This window comes from Ambystoma mexicanum, chromosome 5p (assembly GCF_040938575.1).
Source record: "Ambystoma mexicanum isolate Mex_15411 chromosome 5p, UKY_AmexF1_1, whole genome shotgun sequence".
NCBI lineage: Eukaryota > Metazoa > Chordata > Amphibia > Caudata > Ambystomatidae > Ambystoma > Ambystoma mexicanum.
The window spans coordinates 1,150,603,121-1,150,613,163 of NC_090930.1; positions in this window are offsets into that span (position 1 = coordinate 1,150,603,121).

A 10,043-nucleotide genomic window follows, 5' to 3' on the forward strand; every position below is an offset into this window, starting at 1 on the left:
GATTCATTGATTGCGGGTGCAGCGGGAGTGGGAACGGGGGCTTTAAATGCTTTTGACATAGAAACTGTGCGCAACAAGTTAGCCACTATGGGTTCTGATGCCAGCGGCGCTATAAAACTTCTGGCTCAGTGGGGCCCATTGATAAGTCCCACCCTGCGCAACACTGCTACAAGTATTGGCAACCATTGGAAGTGGCAGAATTTCAGCTATGAAGACATTTTCTCTGCCATAGGACAGGTCAACAAAACTGCTAAAGACACACGATGTATTTTATGGCAAACTTTGCTAAATCAGCAGGTGTTGGCTTTCCGCTCCGAATGGGGGCGACTATCTTCAACCCACTGGCACACAGAGCTACAGTTACCAGCAGACATATGGATTAAGCCACTTGCTTTTGATTGCATGAATAACACCTGCCATGCGTTAATGCAAGTGAGTAGGACCGCTTATGCTCTAGAAATATGGTGCCCTTTTATAGTACTGCCTATGAAAATCAATGGTTCCTGGTGGGTTCCGCAAATACGAGGGGAATGGTTAGACAGCCAAAACTACACCATCCACAGTCACACCTGCATGCCCTGGGATCAGGGGTGGGTGTGTCCCCTAACTGGGAGGGTTCCGGACCCATGTATACATCCCGTAGCAGGGGAGTGCACCTGGATGCAATACCACATAAATGGGACTGATATCTTTCAGATAGATCAGCATACAGCTTGCGTAGTTACTAATCATTCCTTGCTTATTAACAATTATAGGTTATTAGGGAATCCTCAAGTATTTTGTGTAGATCAAGTTGTGACTATCCTAGACATTGTTACTCATACCCTATATTCTTTAACCCAGTGGTCTCACACTACTCTGCATGCTGAGCTCACGCATTTGCTTAACTGGACTCTATCCTATGGAGTGATTACTGCCCGGCTTCAAGCTATTAGACAATTTGCTCAAACTGCTTGGAAAGATTTCCAGACGCTAGCTACCTCAGTTATTTCTGCAGAGTACAAGCTAATAATAGACAGAAATCAATTAATCAAAACTGCTGACCATCTGCAATCCGTTACTACTCACCACTGGTGGGATATTTTCACTGGATGGTCTCCTTCCTCCACTAAGCTGCTTAATATAATACTGCACCCATTGCTGTGGTTGCTGATTTCCCTAATATTCATACTTATCGTCTTCATTGGGCTCTTGCGCAGAATGTCTTTCCTTTATACTAGAATGACTGCGCTAGAGAAACGCTTAATTGGCCTACAGCACACTGTGCATGCTTCCAGATCATGGAACTGAGTCAGCATTTTCAGGCCTCACTTCGAAAGGGGTGGAATGTAGTGATAAGCTGCTAGGCGCTTGCAGTAACCTGCATTTGCACTAACCCACTGAGCTATCTTGTGTGTATTAGAGCCTATTCGAAGCGTGGAGGAAAATGCTGACATCAACCAGGACTCTCAAACTGGATGAGCCTGCATGCTTGCAAGGGGTTAATTGCAAAGGCCTTTCTTTTGAAGACATAAAACATCGTGCTTTAGCAAGAGGCTCCATGCAGTTCGTGGGAGCCAGGCATAGTTTTGCCCGTCTTCGCTCTGCGAGTCAGGTGCACTGATAAGACAAGAATGCAAAAAAAACACAGTGCCCGAAGCCTGGGAGCCAAGACTGGCTGTTTCCAGTCTTGTAACTTTCCAAGCAAAAAACATGTTTACTGCCAGGAGGGAAGAGCCTAGAAGCTTCTCGAAGAGCTGACACGTCATGATGATTGACGTGCAGCTCCTAATAAGAGAACTATACTTGGACCAGGGAGGGGGGACTCATCCTGGACTGTTGGAAAGACGCGCGTATCAAGGACAGTGCCTGGACGACCAGCTGTGCGCTATCAGGGCCGAGGCTCCTAACATCACATCCCCGCTCTGGTGTAGGACGGTGGGGGCTTGGCCAGTCCTCCCCTCCTCTGCTGAGGAGTGCCGGGCACCTGTAGCGGCGAGGGTCCTGGGTGTGATCAGATCGTACCTTCATCTACATTTCATTAGGAGCGTAAGACCAAATAATTGCATATTCATCTGTGATTGATAATTGGCATTATATAGCTTGCACTCTCTATTTCCACATTATTATAAATTGCTGCTTAGTTTTCATTAGTCATTGTAGATAATAAATGCAAGCATCATATTCTGTGTGATTGGCTTCTTTCCAGACTGAGTTCATCGTGCTTCTTAAACCTTATTTGTGTGGGAAGGTAATTAGGAGTGATTTACTTTGCACAAAGGGCTGGAAACCAGGGAGGTGCGGGTACTGTTTATCACTACAATTATTTACCATAATTTTTACAGATCCTTCACCAATATCTACCAATGGAATGTATTCATAATCCAGGCCTTGCTGTTTTATGGATTCATTCAGGCATACAAATGCATCAGAGCCTTTCATCTGCTGTCCATTTTTGCATTTCAGTGTTATTGCAAACTGTTTTGTAAATGCAGGAATAATAGTATCTTTCCTCATTTGTAATTCGATTGCATAAGGAACCAGTTGTGCACAATGATAAGCCCTTCTTTTGTCTTCAAATTCAGGTGCCGGACCACCTAGGCGTGACCATATTTTTTGATTAAGGAAATCTAACACCATACACATTCTGTGCATGATGTCATTGCCCATGTAAAATTCATTTTGTGCTCCACTCACTATCCATACATTATGGTAAATTGTTTTCTGCCCAATGCTAATTTTAAGCATGCATCTGCCTGCAATTCGGTTTTCAAATTCTGGACTGTCCAACCCAGAAACATATTGGTTTTTAATCCTAAATCTCGGGATTTCTTCCCTCTCCATTATTTTTTGCAATAATTTCTCATTAATGAAACTCCTTTCATGTTCAAGCGCTAAAGTGGCTTTTATTGTTTTAAATTAGTCATTTATACCAGCATGAACCCATGGTTGCTCATCTTCCATGTGTATTTCTGCCAGAGTGGTAATGTGTTTTTCTGAATCTGTTTTAGGAGCAATATTCTGTTTGCATGTTTTCTCTTTTAAATAAAAACGTAATGTGTGCTCATCTATGGCAGTCTGCCAATTTTTCCTTGGGTCCAAGTATATTTGTACAGGTAGTTTTTCATTGTCGCTCTGCATTTTGTCTTGACACATTAATATAACAGTGACACTAGGTATGCAGCTATTCTGGAGATATACCTCCACAGCATCATTTGTTTTGGCAACGGTGTGACATTCATTTATATTGCTGTTTTGTGATTTTAGTTTCATAGGCCTCAATGGTTTTTTGGTTAAGGACCACAGCACTCCATTCACCCCATCTATTAGAGGAGACAATCTTTTCAGACAATCTGTCCCCATCAGAAATGGAATTTCACAAATAGATGTGATCAATACCTCTTGTTTCATTCTGTGCTTTCCTATTTTTATGTCAACCTCAGTTATACCTATGATGGGCACCTCCTCCCCATTAAAGTTATGCACTGGGCCTTGATTTTCCTTCACTGTGATCTGACTCCGTGGGGGTCTCCCTTCATTGATACTCTTTACCAGCTCCTTGGACATAATTGTGGCCTGTGCGCCAGTGTCAATCATAGCAAAGGTGTGGCATTTTTCTTCTACAGTGATGGGTGCATAATATCTGTCCTCAACTTCCTCTAATACACATAAGAAATGTGAATTCTTACTGATTTCAGGGCTCACCTTTCTCAGGTCTTTTTCACTTTTGGCTAAACACATTGGTAAATGGAAAGACATTTTTCCCTCCTTTTTATCCATTTCTGCGCGAGAGACTTTATTCATTTCTCCATGATCAGAGGTTTTTTGGAGTGTGGCCACTGTTCGCCCATCCATCTGGGTAACATCAGAGACCACATTACAACCTTCCAACTGAACATGTGTAACAACATCATTCATCAATTTGTCATTTTTTAATTCTGTGCATTTGTGATCATTTAGTGTGATACCAGCCCTTTCAGCCTCTTCAAAAATATGTGGCTCAAAGAATTCTTCAGGTGATTGACTTGTACCCTCCTTGTGAGTATTTCCTTTTTCTGTCTGTGTTTGGTCATTGTTTTGCTTGCCCAGGGAAGGAGCTATAGCATCCCCACTTACTCCCTGTCCACTGGTATTCCCCATGCATGAGTCATTTTTCTTAAGTCTGTCCCTTTTTTCTTTTGGAATTCCTAATGTTTCTTTTTCATTTGTACAAATCTTTACTGTTTTATTTAGCTCTAGGTTAAACCGTACCCCTTTTTTAGAATTATTTGCACTTTCTGTCACAAGTTCATTTACTGGCACTTTCACATTTAATCCATTAGGCATCTCAGAGTCGTTATGCAAAATTATATCAGAGCAATCTGTCATTTTGGCACTGCAGTTATCATGAGTAGTTAGTCACTTTTCGGAAGCCCCCCGGTCATTGCTATGGCCATCAGCCCCCTCTTTGGAAGGTTGTTTTTGCGCTGTACAGAGCTTTCCTATTTGCTCAGCTAACATTTTCACTTGGGCCTCAAGGCACTGGAACCTTTCCATCTCTCTAGGATCCTCTTTCTGTGGTCTAGGTCGATATTGGTTGTTTTCCCCCTGATTGGATCTATTCTGATACCTCTCAGGTGAATGATGTCGGTTGGGATGGTTTCTGAACTCTTGATTCATTTGTGGAGGGGAGCGGGTTGCACCCATCCTTTGATTATAGTCCCCTGGTGGGGAATCATTGTACTGGCGTGGATTGTAGTTCACGTTTTGCCTCATGTCCTGTCTCTCAGATTGTGGGTACTGGCCCCTAGGTTGATTTCCATTATCAGTAAATCGATCCACATATCGGGGCCTATCCTGATTACCATATATCATGGTGTTGGGATCAAATCTGCTCTGTGTCCCCAATGACTGGTAGGGACCATAATTTCTTTGATCTTGATTTTGTCTCTGGTTATTGTTCATACCTGCCATATCAGGCCTATATCCTACCCGGGGTCTGTCCCCTAAATACCTAGGGCTGATGTGGCTCTCTCTATTACTAGGATCATGTGATTGGAACATTGGTACAGGAAATGGAGATCTTTGTTGATTACCCCTTTGTTCAGGTGTCACATTATTTTTACCTTGGCTTTGAGCAGACTCAAGGGACATTTTGGCTGACCTGATTTCCATTACTGTGGCTGAGGGTTCTTTAGATTTAGGTCTAGTATCTTTCATTTTATCACTTTCTCTGCCCTGAGAATAGAGTACCTCATATAGTTTTGTGCTTTGATGTACAATCCATTCAAGGGACTTGTCACGGTCAAATTCACGGACCAATTGGGATATGATGTCTTTCTGTAGCCCATAGAAGTATGCAGTTTTAAACTCATTGGAATTTGAGTCAAAAGATACATCAAAGCGAGTAAATGCTCTTTTTAAGTCTTGTAAAAATTGGCGAGGGGATGTATTAGGTCCAGCAGTAATTGTGTAAGCGACTTTCTTTGCCTCCTGCAATGACTGAAAAGGAGAAAAATGACGCCTAATTTCTTTTTCAAACTCCAACCAGGTCATATTCTGCTGTTCATTTAATCCTCTTATGATGCTGGCCGTCGGGGAATCTAAAGTTAAATGAAAATATTGTCTGTACTGTTCCTTAGGTATCTGGAGTGCTTTAAAAATGTCCTGCACCGCTTCTAAATGATCCTCAATGCAGCATTCACCTCCCTTTTTAAATGGTTTGATCAGGGCTTTAATGGATTTCATTATTTTTATGGGGCTATTTGTTGCAATGCATGGAATTGCACTATTTTGTGATTCAATCCTGTTTTCAGGTGTATGATATTGGTGGCTGCCCCCAATGGGAGTATCAAATCCCCCAAGGGCGCTGCAACCAAGTTCAGTCACCGGCCCAGTCACTGGAGCACTAGCTCTTTGGGCAGAGCTAGAATTCACCTCCACTCCATTGAATGTGGTACCCTGCCGCCTCTCCTGGGACCTGGGAATGCACATTTGCTGTTCTAAGTCCTTACACTTTTTAAGGAGTCTGTTGGCTTCATCTTGCAAATAGTTGTTTTCATCACTCATCTTATTAATCACCTCCTGCATGTCGCACATTTGCATTTGGCATTCATTGAACTCTTTATTTCTCTTGTCTCTTTCTTGAATCATTTTAATCATTTCTTGTTCTGCGCTCTGGAGATCACATTCTTTTTCACAATGTTCTTTTTGTAAAATCTGCATTTCTGAAACAACCTCATCTTTATCCTGTCTAATGTGGTCCACTAAGGCTTTTAAGTGTACCAATTCTTGCTCACTATCCTCAAATTGTTTCTTGCTTTTGGATAACTGAGTATCAAAGTCTCTGCATTTTAATTGCATGTCTTTTTGGCATACATCCAATTCTGCTCTCAACATTTCCTGATTTTTACTTGCCCCATCTAATTCAGTCTTTAACCTGTTAATTAGCTGAGTGTCATTCTCTTGCATTCGCAGGGACTTGTTTAAAATAAACCATATTTTGCCGCATAGCCGTATTAAACAGTCTTTCTCTGCACTTTTATCGGCTGCATTCAATAATCTTGTAAGGCAGACCTGAATTATGCTGCCTTCTGCAAAAATATTGTCTAGTTTTTCTTTCTGCACCTCACCCTGAATGCGTTCACGCCATTCTAACGTGCTATTCGACGACCAATTTCCATGTGCAAACAACTTTGCCTCTAAATATTGCACTAGATCTGAGAATGTGGTTTCCCTTTGTGACATTCTGAAATTTGTTTTTAGTGGCACACTGCTATTATAAAATGGGTTCCCTTTAATGTGCAAATGGCAGTGTGAGACACGCTTGCCACGCCCAGTAGGTACTCTATGATCACTTTCCCGGCCTGCAACGCACCATAAATATGTAGGGTATTTTGTGGAGATTTGGGGCCTGACGGTATTTTCTTACCGCCGAAAAATAACTTAGCAACAATCACTCCTTGTATTCAGATTGGGCCATGCACAACAATAATACAGTGGACATGCATTATTTCAGCACCCACACATGCGTATTTGGTATGCGTGGTTGGTATGCGTGGTTGGTGGTATTTTGGTGAGCATAATTCCCTTGTTTTATTTGTGGCCCCAATATCCAGAATCCCTTATTTTTGCTTAGATTTTTCGTGTAATCACTAGAGAGACCTCAGGCTTGCATTTCTGGAACACCACATTTTAATTTTTAGTGTGCCACCATGGGCAATTTCTCTCTGTCTTATCTACGGCAGCGAGCTATCATGTGGTATTTTCACTATCTTATATACGGTAGTGAACTATGTCCCGGGCCTCCCTTTTTGTCGACTCATAGACCTCCGACAAACTACAACACACACAGTTAGTTATAACTGCTCATACTAAATTACATTGTGCACACGGCTGCAACCAAATTTGATGTTTAGCTACCTTAAAAATGACAATTGCACTGTCTAAACATCTCCCCACATCATCAGCACTGTTTTGGTAAATATAAAACACACCACCCGTCTGCTTTCAAATATTTTTGTGTATTATAAAAGTTGCATTTAAACACAATCTCACTCTTTACAGAAATAAATAAAATAGCACAGTAACAGCATTGTCTGTGATACACTGAAAAGAGAGTGGCGGAGACGAGAACTCAATTTGCAACATTAACATGTGATTAAAGCACAGGAATCTCCTTTCCTACACTGACTGAATATTCTCGTACACACTCAGCCCCCACACTTCTGTAATTACCTTATCTGTTCAGCCTGAGTTTTCTTCAGCTGTTCTCTTTCTGAATGTGGCTCCCTTGAAGATTAACCCCGGTGAAAACAAGCGTCTTTCGTTCTCAAACCGGGGTCATTGCCTGGAACTCTCAGCTTTTTCAGCAGAAATGCTCCAACCAGGAAAACAGGTCCTTCTCCCAGCTCTCCAAATCCCGACTGTCTTCCCCCTCTCTTCAAACTCCCCCCAGCAAAAACTCTCATCACTGCCTCTAGCATGATACTTGCTATGACGCTGCTCCAATCAGAAATTAATCATGCCACATCCTCCCTCTCTACACAATGGCTCCTTTTTACAGTAACCATTTGTAACCAACTGATTTCCTGTACCTTCGAGCCCTTGGCTTCGAGTTATGTGGACAGAGCAGCAGAGAAAAAGAAAAAAAAATGAATGTGCGTTTAAAAGTTCACTTTCAGAGTAGGCCTATTTCTGCAGTGGAGACACATTTTTATTAGTGGGTTATGTTAAATGCAGTTTTATTAGTCAGGTTAGTTATTAATAATGTTAGTTATTAATTTTCAAATGTGTCTCTTGCACCATAGGCATTTCAGGTGAAAAATAGTGTGCATTTTTGAATGTGCACGTGTGCTTTTAACTGTAAAATAGATTTGCATCTTATATGTTAAAATCGTTTTTGACTGAATAGCCTGGCTTTACTTATATGTCATGTTAATCTGGTAACACATATAGCAATGCACCGCACCCATGTGGTGGTGCTGCATAAAAAAATTGCTACCTGTGCAGTAGTGCTGTACTCTGTGCTGTAACACGCCAAATATCCTTAATAGTACCCAAGGGGTTGTTTTTTGTTCAAATGTAAACAAATTGTGATATTTAAAGAATATTTATTCAGCAACAATGGTCAAAACTACTAGCTGCATTGTTAAGTAATTCCTCAAACTGGCCCACATTGGCCAAAAAAGTGGCCCATTTTTACTGGCCTACACTAGCATTTTGCATTTTTGGTACGTTCATCACCCTATTGCCCTATCGGCCAGTCCAAGCCTGCCGGCTCATCCATAATGGGTGAGGGGGCGTCCACCCACTGGCCACCTCCCCCATTATGGAGGAGCCGAGGAGCCAGCCCAGTGAAACTCTGAGCACTCCCTCAGCTGCTTTTTCCAGCTGAGGGAGTGCTCCTGGGCTGGCTGAACTGTCAAAGGGAAACACTGTTTGCCTTTGACAGTTCATTTCTCCAGCCGCACATGATCACTGAGCCATGCAACGCTGGGGGTGTTTTGCTTCGCCAAGCCTTGCATAGCTCATTGGAAATGCTGGCTGGGGCACTGCATGTATGTATGTGCGAGGGGGTGCTCCTGCGCCTCCTCGCACATACGGGCAGAGCAACCTGGAGCGGGGCATTTTAGCAACCATGTGCAGGCCCCTGCAGAAGGTACGTTTATGGTGATTTATTTTTTATTTAAATGTGTATGGATGTTTGTATGCTTGTGTTATGGGACTGTGTTGGGAGCAGGATGGGTGGCAGCACTGGAATAGTGGTGGGAGTAGAGTGGGGAGTGCCCAGGGTCTGTACTAGGAGTAGGGTGCGTTGACGGCACGCAAAAGTTCATAGCGATTTCTACATACTGTCCATCTGGCACTTTTGGGGGGGGGCTGGCCTGCCCAAACTTTGCTCAGGGGGGGCCCAGGCCAAAAAAGTTTGAAGGCCACTGCCTTAGAGGGAGCGAATTCACTGAGCCTAAATGAGTTGCTTCAATGATCATTTTTTGCTATATTCTGACGCATTCCTTTTTTTGCTTGACTTACCAATTTATCATTTCCCTTCCTCACTATTATTTACTTATTTGATCTTTTTGCACCTGATTTATTACTTCTTTTCATTTCCACCTTATTACATATCTTTACCATCATATCAGAAAAGTTGGTTAAGATCTTATCATCCGTGTTGGGGCTATTAGTGCATTCTAAGACGAATTGCGGAAGAGCTTCTTTAACCTGGAGGAGCTCATGTTAGCACAGACACTGGGGATTGTATTATCGGCAGGAAGTATAATGGGTTAATCTCCTTGAGATTTTATGTATATATATATATATATATATATATATATATATATATATATATATATATATATATATATATATATGATGTGTTTCAAGTCAACCTGACTTGTTTACAATGTTTATAATAAATATCGGGTTTTACCTGGGACTTTGCTCGTCAAGAAATGAGAGCTTCGATGGGTCTCTGTGAGTTGCAGGGGCGCTGTTTTTCAGTGATTGCGGGTCGCGCTCGTGTTTTTCCGATATGAGCATGATCCTTATACAGTAAGCATTCCTTCGCTCTCAGAGTATGTAAT